Here is an 11170-nt window from a genome sequence, read left to right as displayed (position 1 = left end):
CTTCTTATTACAAATACCAAAAACATCATAACTCTTATTATTGTTTATTTCATCTTAAGTGTACTACAATTATTTAACGAGTATTTTTTACCAGATGCGTTTCGCTTTTATTTACGAAGCATATTCTACGGTTATTCTGTAAACATTGGTTCATAAAAGGCTTTTATATTTTTGGTTTTGTAAGTTAAAATCAGTATTTCTTTATAAAGTTGGCGAGCAATTGAAGGGCTCGGAGAGATAAGCCACAACTTTCACGAAATTGAGTTTTTCATGTTGCGGCATTCTTAACAATGTCTTCTTCAGAATGTGTTGAAAAAGTTCACTGTTACTGCAATAGACGGCAGGCTATTACGGAGTGCAGTTCTATGCTGTGCCATCTGGTGGTAGTTTCAGAAGACACAGCTAAATGGCTCGTGGGTCAGAAACGTTTGAAGTGTCTTCGGGGCTTCAACACATATTTGACACAGACATTAGTGGAAGTGAAGAGCTTTACCCGTTGGATCCAGACAGTGATCAATCTTGGCATCCATCGACCACCAGTTCCAGCTCAGATGATGTTTCGGTAAGTATATAAAACGGTTTATTTCTGGTGATTAATTTCCTGTGGCTTGTGACTTTGTTTCTCTCAACATTGCCAAAGCATTTGACAGCCATCCTGTGTGTTAATGATGAAACTCGATGGGCACATTTATATTACTGATTAATGGTGCAATAATGTAGTTTCAAAGGCAATAGATGTGTAAAAAATATTTTCTCATAAATGTGATTTTAGCGAAATTTAATGTTTTGTGTGGCTTATGACAGTATCTCACGCTTATTCTTAGACTATTTTGCTCTTCATGTTATAGCTTGAAATAAGTAGAATAAATGAAGAATCACCCGAAAAACCAAAGCCTTCACGGAAAAGAAAGCGAAATATTGATCAGTGGAAGAAAAATAAAGGAAAAGGTCGACGAAATGCTGGTCAGCAGTATAAGTCTTTAAAAGCCCACAAGACTGTTCAGGCTGCTACTATAGGAAGTCCCTGTACTTGTTTAAATAAATACTTCACAAAACCGCTTGGAGAGGAAAAAAAACATTTTTCATTTTGGGATATAGGAAACTTTAATGTCCAGAATACTTACCTGATGAGCTGTATGAAAATGGAACCGAAAAAGCGGAGGTTTGTTCACTTTTTAAATACAAATGGTTCAATATTTTATATATTTATTTTATTTTGTTATATTTGTCATAATTTCTTTCAAAGCTATCCAAAAAAGACTTCGAAGAAAATATCATCCTGGGATGTTACATTTTCTTATAATGTGAGGGTATGTGGAATAGAAGTCATGATCTGCAAGGAAGCTTTATAAAGGGCTCATGGCTAACAGATACATGCACGAAGAGAGAGGAATTTACAACATCAAATGAAGCAGGGATTTGCAGTGCCAAAAGAAGACGGAAGAGGTTTGTATGTTACTCTGTGCTATAAGTTAGGCATGTACTGAAACTGAGTACTATACAAACATTTCTATTAGGAAGAGGATATAAGCTCATCTTTTTTTACTTTCAGGAAAACAAGGAAACTACCCACATAAATTTCAAGATGAAGCTGTACAAAGTGTTAGAGAATTTCTCAACGCCATACCAAAATATAACAGTCATTACAATGGGCAACAGAACCCCAATAAAGTGTATTTAGATTGTGAGCTAACAATTGCTTCCTTATTTCGAGATAAATACTCAGAATACTGCAAGGAAAAGCAGGTTCCTGCAGTATCTGAAAGTAAATTCAGAGAAATTTTCGTATCTGAATTTAACATAGGCTTCAAACTACCAAAAAGTGACACCTGTTCAAAATGTGATGGATTTCTAATTGCAATAAATAACCCAGAATTATGTGCAGAAGAAGTCACAGAAAAGAAACAACAATATGAACTGCATCTCAAAAAGGCTGACAGGTGACAAAATATGATTGCGTCTTTAACTGCTGTGGCTAAAGAAAATTCGAAACAGCATCATGTGATAGCAATGGACATGCAGCAAACGTTCCCCACACCTAAACTAACAGTTGGTCCAGCATTTTACAAGAGGAAAATATGGACATACAACTATGGTATCCACGACTGTGGGTCAAATAAGGGTTATATGTTTCTGTGGAGCGAGAAAGATGGAGGACGGGGTTCGGATAAGGTTGGGAGCTGCTTATTGAAGTACTTGGAGATAACTAATCCTCAGACAAAACATGTCCACATAATCACAGACGACTGCAAGGGTCAGGCAAAGAACTGGAATGTTATTGCTTTGGAAAGGTCCCTTGTTTCTACCAAAAGATTTGATTCTGTCCAGCATTACTTCCCTCTGGTAGGTCACACCATGCCACCTTGCTATCGTGATTTTGGTCGCATTGAACGGTATGCAAGAAACAGACGTCCAATATTGTACACTCCAGATGCATGGGCAGAAGTAATAAAATCTGCGAGACCAAAACATTTCATTGTAACGAAAATAGAAAGAGAAGACTTCAGCAGGTTTGGAAAGCCTGAAGACGTTAATCTCAAAACGTACAGAATCCACGTCTGGAGATCCCCACCCTTTCAGAGAAGCTACTCAATTTAAGTTAGTTTGAAGATCCCTTCAAGCTAAGAGTAAAGCACTCTTATTCAGACATAGGAGCTTTCATGTCAGTGGACATTCGTGTCAAAAAGAAAGGAAGGCTAGTTGAACCAGGTCCATATCAGCTGCCAATAAAGTACAGAAAGCCACTACCATTTAACGAGAAAAAGTTGATGTACTGTCTCTTATGCCATACATACCCGCAGCAAATCAAGATTTCTTTCTGTCTTGTACTGGAAATAACGTGAACAATGATGAGGTAGAGGAACTTCCTTGATGTAACTGTATCAATGAAAAAGTAATTTATATATCTCAGATACCTTATATGTATATATTATTGTGTAAAAATTATATATTCTGCTTGCTGTGTAAGAGTAGTTAAAATAAATCCTTACAGATTCATACTTTATGTTTTAGACAATTTTTTGGGAGATATAGTCATAAGCCACCGTTGAATACATCTTAATTAGAATCATTCCAAAATTAAAATTTTATAGCATGCAGAGAGTTGACTATTTAACAACATACTTTGCAAGTATTAAGCAAGTGTTTGCAGTAGAAATAAGGTTCCTACCTTGTATTACACATTTTCAGACCTCTGTGGAACTTTAAACTCGCTGTATCTCAAAACTAGTTCGATGTGGCTTATGACTATATCTCTCTGACCCCTTCAATTATGTAACTGTGTTTACGCTTCTTGTTTACGTAATATTCAAATCAGTGCTTCGTCCTTCATTGTTAGCTGAGGTTGGGGTCGAAACCAGCTTGGTTGGACATTCAGTCTTGGTTCTTTGTCTTTTTTGAAACATTTTTTTCTTATGATGCAATGACGTTATTACCCCATCACCTCACATTGCAGTTGCGTATGTTCCGCACCCAGCACAGTGTATATGCTTATTCATTTGCTTTCCACGTCGGTTGTCAACATTACCATCCTATGAATGCATGGTTTTTGTATTTGTGTGTGTGTGTGTGTGTGTGTGTGTGTGTGTGTGTCTAAGTACAGGTGTGAGTGGAAATTAGTGAACATGTCTTATAGGCGTACGGTCAGCAGAGATGTCTTTCCTTTTTTCTCTCTGCCTTCGTCTCATTCAAATCTCTCTCTCTCTCTCTCTCTCTCTCTCTCTCTCTCTCTCTCTTTCGCACACACGCAAGCGCTCACGCACACGCACACACACACACACACACACACACACACACGCAAATATAGAAACAACTGTATTCACTGGTTGGCAACGCTTAATGCGAGTGCAGAACTCATGTAACCGCGTTTCTCTTTCTGTTGGGAAGCTCTACAATTTGATCTGAAGTGAAAATAATGCCAATGCAGCGTCAAAAAAGTTGTTACAAAACTGAGAAAATTTCCAATTGTGAATATGCAACCAAGCTTCCTTCTATCTATACCTCTCCTAACAACGAAGGAAAAAGCAGAGATTTGCCGAATATATGAACAAGAAGTAGAGAAACCGTAAGCGGACTGCACATCATCTTCATAAAGAAACAAAGACATTTCAAGCAAAATACCTTGATACATTTGCGCTTTTTTATGAATTAACCCTCCTTTCCCAGCGCAGTGAATTGGCACACCTACATCTTGCAGTTTTCCTGCCCAAAATTCAGAAAATTGGCCAACCATAGAAAACTATACGTAACATCATATTGCTTTTTTTTTTTAATTTCTGGCTGAGGGAGGTTGATTTTTTCCGCGAGGGGCTATTTCTTCTCAAACCTACTCCCTGTTACACGTATGGTGAGGTGTGTAAGAACACTTAGAAACAAATTAATGTGGTTCTAGAGAGTGTGCATCCCCTACAATAGGAAGAATCAGACTGGGCGTTGGATCTGTAAAAGGAAGTATGCCAGAGTAGGGATGCATGTGTGCTAAGCTTTAATGATATGTTATGTCATACTGCACAACACGACAAATTTTGAATGACATGATGGCATGTGTCATGCTATACGACCTAATATCATGCATTATTTTACTTTTCTTGACATGATGAATTATATTACAAAAAATATATTAAAATGTGTGAATATGCCCAATTGTTTTGATTTAAATGTAATTGAAACTACCAGACAAGTCGAAACCCTTGTTTCGTCCTTTTACATTCCATGCTCTGCTCAGGATATATTGGCCATTTTTTTGTTATGATAGAAGCATTTTTCACTCTTGTGTCTTACGTAATCCTTTGTTAATGTTATATGCTTCGGAGACCTGTTCTGAGAATGACATAAAGGGCAGAGGCCGAGAGCCAGAATTAAAAATAATTTTTTTTCATAACGTGTACTGCTACTTTTATTAAGATATCTAGTATGATCGCTGTGTTTCGTAATGATGTCAAAAATAGCTCAGTGACAGTGATTGGTCACATGAGTCCAACAAGCACTCGCCAAATTTTCCTTGGGATTTACCAACAAATAATATCATTATTACCAAATGAGCATCCGCCAGTAACGAAGTTCCTAATCGAACTTCCTTGCATAAAGTACTTATAGGAACCGAAGGGCCGAAAAAATGTTTTATGCTGCACATATAAAATTATTGGTCGAAATATCTCTCATATCGGAGAAGAGCCATTTATTCAGCCGCAGCCGCTTTCCATCTTTGGCGATTAATGCCGGCCGCGCCGACACAGGCCTCCGGTGCGACTGCAGATGGATGAATGGCGGCGCCACTAAATGGAATCACTTTTCGCCGTTCCGCGGGCGCAGCCGTCAAAGCCAGCCAATTACCCGCAGGCGGCTCACCGCGCCGCTCCGTGCCTCGCCCCGGCGGGGACAAATTTGCCGTTCCCCCGATTCCTCCCCGGTAGGCAGCAATAATCATAAAAGCCGACAGCGGTGTCCGGGCAGGGGGTGTCTAACACGCCGATGGCTCTCCGGGCCTTTTCACGGCTGCCCGGGAGAAATGTGGCCCTGAGCGATGACGGCGCTGTTACAGCGCGGGTGGTGGTGGGGGCTCACCTTTACGCTGCCCCGCGTCCCACCTCCACTGCCTTACAAACCCCCTCGTACCCAACCCCTTCGTAGCTTCCGCGCCCAAGATATCTCGGCGCCGCATGGATGACTAACTATAAAGGGATGGATGAGATGGAGAGGCCATGAGTGTGGGCCGTATCGGATAAGCTGCGGAAGGTCCGCGGGGGAGCATTCGGATGTTAGTATCTGAGCCGAGGATGCAGAGATGGGAAAAGAAACCCTCAATGTTCTATGACCTAGTTTTTCACCCGAGACGTCGAAGATTCAAACAACTGATAAATACTATATCTATACTATGGTATCTGATAACTTGATTACTTACGACATTTCTTAATTGCACCTTCACCGGCCACGTCATCGGTTCCATCATGCGACTTTTTACGCTGCATGTAATTAAAATACAAGGTACTTGGAAATTCCCGTAACAAATTTCTAGGACTTTTAGAGGGTAATAACTATATATCGTTATGAAGAGGAACCAATGGACGGAAACTTACAGTTCCTGTTCTACAACGGTTTCAGTTCAGATGTTTAACTCATCCACTTCTGCTTGAGGAGTTGAATTGGGCTTGAGACTACATTTACTAGGTGACAATACGAAAGAAAACATAACAAAACACCTATTTATCAATTACGCACATTTTTTTGTACTAACACTTAAATAACACATCTTTACATTATTCGAAAGTAAAGAAGAACCCAGCATACAGCGTACACAGAACAGTGCTGATGCACTACAACAGCAGCTCGATGTGATATCCACCGACGTTGTTACAGACATTGTACGTACTAACCATTTTCTGGTACACATTCTGCATCCTACCTGCCATCTCTTCAGTTTCTAGTGCAACAGCCAGAACTCGTCCCAGCAGTTCTTCCTCAGTCTCTTTATGAGTCTCGAAAATTAACCTTGCATACAACATTAAGTGACACAAGGTGACTGGCATAGTACACGTCATGTGCTCTACCTTATTGCATACCACGTCAAGCAAGTCTCAGATTTTTCTCTTTCCCTCAGGAGGAGTGGAGGCATTCTACACCTGACGTGAAGCTGTCGAACAACGGAGATGGCGCCTTTCCGGACATGGGTCCCTATTCAAAATACTATGTACTCTGGGCACTCTACTAGTCCTAAAAGATTTTATCGATATTTCCGAATACCCTGTATATAATTATAGTTCGGTGTTCTCTATAGTACAAAGACTACTTTGCTGCAGCTTTCATGTTGCTATATCCCGTTCAGGAATCTTGATCTCTGACTGACTACTGCAATCTACATTCATTTAGTCCTGCTTGCTTTTACTCTTTCTCTACAATTTTAACCAACACGTTTCCTTCCAGCGGGTAACTGGTGATCCTTCATGCCTCAGAACGTATTCCACCAACCAGTCTCTTCTTTCAGTCTAGTTTTACACACACACACACACACACACACACACACACACACACACACGGATAAACTACTCACAAACCTCCGCAAAAGACATATTAACACTTTTATTTCTATTAGATGTTAACAGATTGCTTCTTTAACCACTATCTTCTATTTCTATCACCTCTCTGAATTTTGTATCCTCTCTACTTCGGACTTCATCAGTTATTTTGATACCCAAATAGGAATTCTGGCATTTTGTAACACAGTTGCATTATCTGATTTAATTGAACTATATTCCAGTACCCTTTTTTACTTTTGTTTGTGCACATAATTGCTGCTGTATTGTAAATAACATTAATAATGACAACAATAGTGAAACGACGTTATGAACAATATCTGTGGGTTTCTAACGAAGAAGCAATATTAGCAATGTCAATATTAGTGTAAAAATTAATATTTGGAGTGACAGTACTTGCTAAGATCTAATAACAAAACCAACACTACAACTCCTACGACTACTGCCACTGCTACTACGAGCAATAATAATAATAATAATAATAAACCCCGTGGAGGCCCGGGAAAAGAATAGGCGTCCGGTATGTTCTGACAGTCGTAAAAGGCGACGAAAAGAACAAACCACTAATAGGGCTAACCCCCCTTTTACTGTGATTAGTTGGATCAGGACAGAACTAATGAAGCCTCGGACAAGCGCTGTCATTGTTGGGGACGACGCTTGAACCCTATTCCTGTCCACAGTGGTAACGACACTGCTAGCCACACGGAAAATGATTTAAATCCAAATAGAGGTGTTTTGCAGGATATGCTTCGTGCAACCACCATAGAAGGAAAACAAAGATAGAGGATGAGATGGTCAGATGACGTTAACTGACACCTCTTGTTCTGTTATTACCAAACAACAAATTTAGGAACCAATACAACCGGATACAGATCACAAGTATACACAACATTTATTACCAGGTACCCAGAATTAAAATTTTTAACAGAACAACTACTAGCTGATCAGATCCGTGCAGTAACCAAAAATAACAGGATGCTCCAGTCAGAATTAGAAAACATCAAACAACAAGTACAACAAATACTGGAACAAAATAATGTGCCATCAGAAGAAGAAGAAAATAAAGTAATGGACTCAAACATCCCAGAGCAAACAAACAAAGAACAACACACATCAATTAAACAATCAGAGGAAAACGAAATCTTAAGACAGCCACCAGAACAAGCACAAATAGAACACGAAGTGACACACATGTTAGATATAGAAGCAAAATTTTAGCTGACACATATAGAATACAAAGACACAAATACAGATATTAGACCATTCTTGAATAGACCCCCAAATAACCCACAAGTCGAAACAACAATAACTACTATCAACACAATCACACACAACAAAATAAATGAAAATACAACTATGCAAGAGTTAACAACCACTGGTTTATATAAGAGCAATCACTACACTAAATATACACACTAGGCAGAGATCAGAACCAACCAACACACAGAAGAAACCCACAAAACCAGCATGGCACCACAGGCTACAGATCAGAATAGAAAAACTGAGGTAAGACATCGGACAGCTGACACAATTTATAAGAAATGAAATATCAGACAAGAAACGAAAAAGGTTAGTTAAAATCTCACAACAAGAAGCAATAGAGCAATTAGATGAAAAGAAGCAGAAATTACAAGCATTGGCCAACCGACTTAGAAGATACAAAAAAAGTGAAAACAGAAGGAAACAAAACCAAACATTCAACAAAAACCAAAAGAAATTTTACCAGACAATAGATAAGAGACACATTAAAATAGACAATCCACCAAACATAACAGACATGGAACACTTCTGGAGCAACATATGGTCAAACCCAGTACAACATAACAGACATGCACGGTGGATACAAGCAGAAACAGAACCATACAAGATGATACCACAAATGCCTAAAGTGATAATTTTCCAACATGAAGTCATCCGAGCAATTAATTCTATGCACAATTGGAAAGCCCCTGGAAAAGATAAAATAGCAAATTTCTGGCTAAAGAAGTTCACTTCAACACATTCACATCTAACTAAATTATTTAACAGTTACATTGCAAACCCATATACATTCCCTGATACACTTACACGTGGAATAACTTATTTGAGACCTAAAGATCAAGAACACACAGCAAACCCAGCTAAATATCGCCCCATAACATGCCTACCAACAATATACAAAATATTAACTTCAGTCATTACATAGAAATTAATGACACATACAACAGAGAAAAAACTATAAATGAAGATCAAAAAGGCTGTTGCAAAGGAGCACGAGGATGTAAAGAGCAACTGATAATAGATGCAGAGGTGACATATCAAGCTAAAACTAAACAAAGGTCGCTACACTACGCATACATTGATTACCAAAAAGCTTTTGATACTGTACCCCACTCATGGTTATTACAAATATTGGAAATATACAAAGTAGATCCTAAATTGATACAGTTCCTAAACATAGTAATGAAAAATTGGAAAACCATACTTAATATCCAAACAAATTCAAACAATATCACATCTCAGCGAATACAGATTAAGCGTGGAATATACCAAGGAAACTCGTTAAGTCCATTCTGGTTCTGCCTTGCTCTGAACCCACTATCCAACATGCTAAATAATACAAATTATGGAAATAATATAACTGGAACATAACAACACAAAATCACACATTTGCTACATATGGCTGATCTAAAACTACTGGCAGCAAAAAATCAACAACTCAATTACTAAAGATAATAGAAGTATTTAGCAATGACATAAATATGGCTTTTGGAACAGACAAATGTAAGAAAAATAGCATAGTCAAGGGAAAACACACTAAACAAGAAGATTACTTATTGGATAACCACAGCGACTGCATAGAAGGGATGGAAAAAACGGATGCCTATAAATATCTAGGATACAGGCAAAAATTAGGAATAGATAATACAAATATTAAAGAAGAACTAAAAGAAAAATATAGACAAAGACTAACAAAAATACTGAAAACAGAATTGACAGCAAGAAACAAGACAAAAGCTATAAAAACTTACACTATACCAATATTGACCTACTCATTTGGAGTATTGAAATGGAGTAACACAGACGTAGAAGCACTCAATACACGTACACGATCACAATGCCACAAATATAGAATACATCACATACATTCAGCAACAGAAAGATTCACATTAAGCAGAAAGGAAGGAGGAAGGGGATTTATCGACATAAAAAACCTAGATTATGGACAGGTAGAAAATTTAAGAAAATTCTTTATAGAACGAGCAGAAACTAGCAAAATACACAAAGCAATCACTCATATAAATACATCGGCTACACCATTGAAATTTCATAACCACTTCTACAACCATTTAGATCACATAACATCAACAGATACAAAGAAAGTAAATTGGAAAAAGAAAACACTACATGGCAAGCACCCACATCATATGACACATCCACATATCAATCAAGATGCATCCAACACATGTCTAAGAAAAGGCAATATATACAGCGAGATGGAAGGATTCATGATTGCAATACAGGATCAAACAATAAACGCCAGATATTACAGCAAGCATATTATTAAAGATCCCAATACCACAACAGATAAACGCAGACTTTGCAAACAACAAATAGAAACTGTAGATCACATCACAAGCGGATGTACAATACTAGCAAATACAGAATACACCAGAAGATATGACAATGTAGCAAAAATAATACATCAACAACTTGCCATACAACATAAACCAATAAAACAACACGTTCTCACATACAAGTTTGCACCACAAAATGTACTGGAGAATGATGAATACAAATTATACTGGAACAGAACCATTATAACAGATAAAACACCACCACATAATAAACCTGACATCATACTCATCAATAAAAAGAGGAAATTAACACAACTAATCGAAATAGCCATACCAATTATACTACCAACTACAGGAGTCATACCACACAATATCCACCAGTACATGAACGCAATACAGCTACATCCAAACGTATACATACAACTACAGAAATCTGTAATTATTAATACATGTTCAGTTACCTGAACGCTCGTAAATGCAATGTAACATATACCGTACAGTTAAAAGGAAGTCACACTTGATCAAGGTCCGCGTCACTTTCCATTTTTAACCAGGCACAACGTCTGAGAAAGGAAAGAGAAATAA

The 11170-nt window shown here is 38.0% G+C and overlaps 1 pseudogene; it reads left to right on the top strand.

Annotated features, from left to right (window-relative positions):
• The first annotated feature begins 406 nt into the window (after positions 1-406).
• The window catches only part of LOC126188631 (uncharacterized), a 108028-nt pseudogene continuing 97264 nt past the window's right edge, over positions 407-11170 (top strand).

This window comes from Schistocerca cancellata, chromosome 5 (assembly GCF_023864275.1).
Source record: "Schistocerca cancellata isolate TAMUIC-IGC-003103 chromosome 5, iqSchCanc2.1, whole genome shotgun sequence".
Taxonomy (NCBI): Eukaryota; Metazoa; Arthropoda; class Insecta; order Orthoptera; family Acrididae; genus Schistocerca; species Schistocerca cancellata.
The sequence above is the reverse complement of the archived record's forward strand: the minus strand, read 5'-3'. Positions and strand labels throughout refer to the sequence as shown.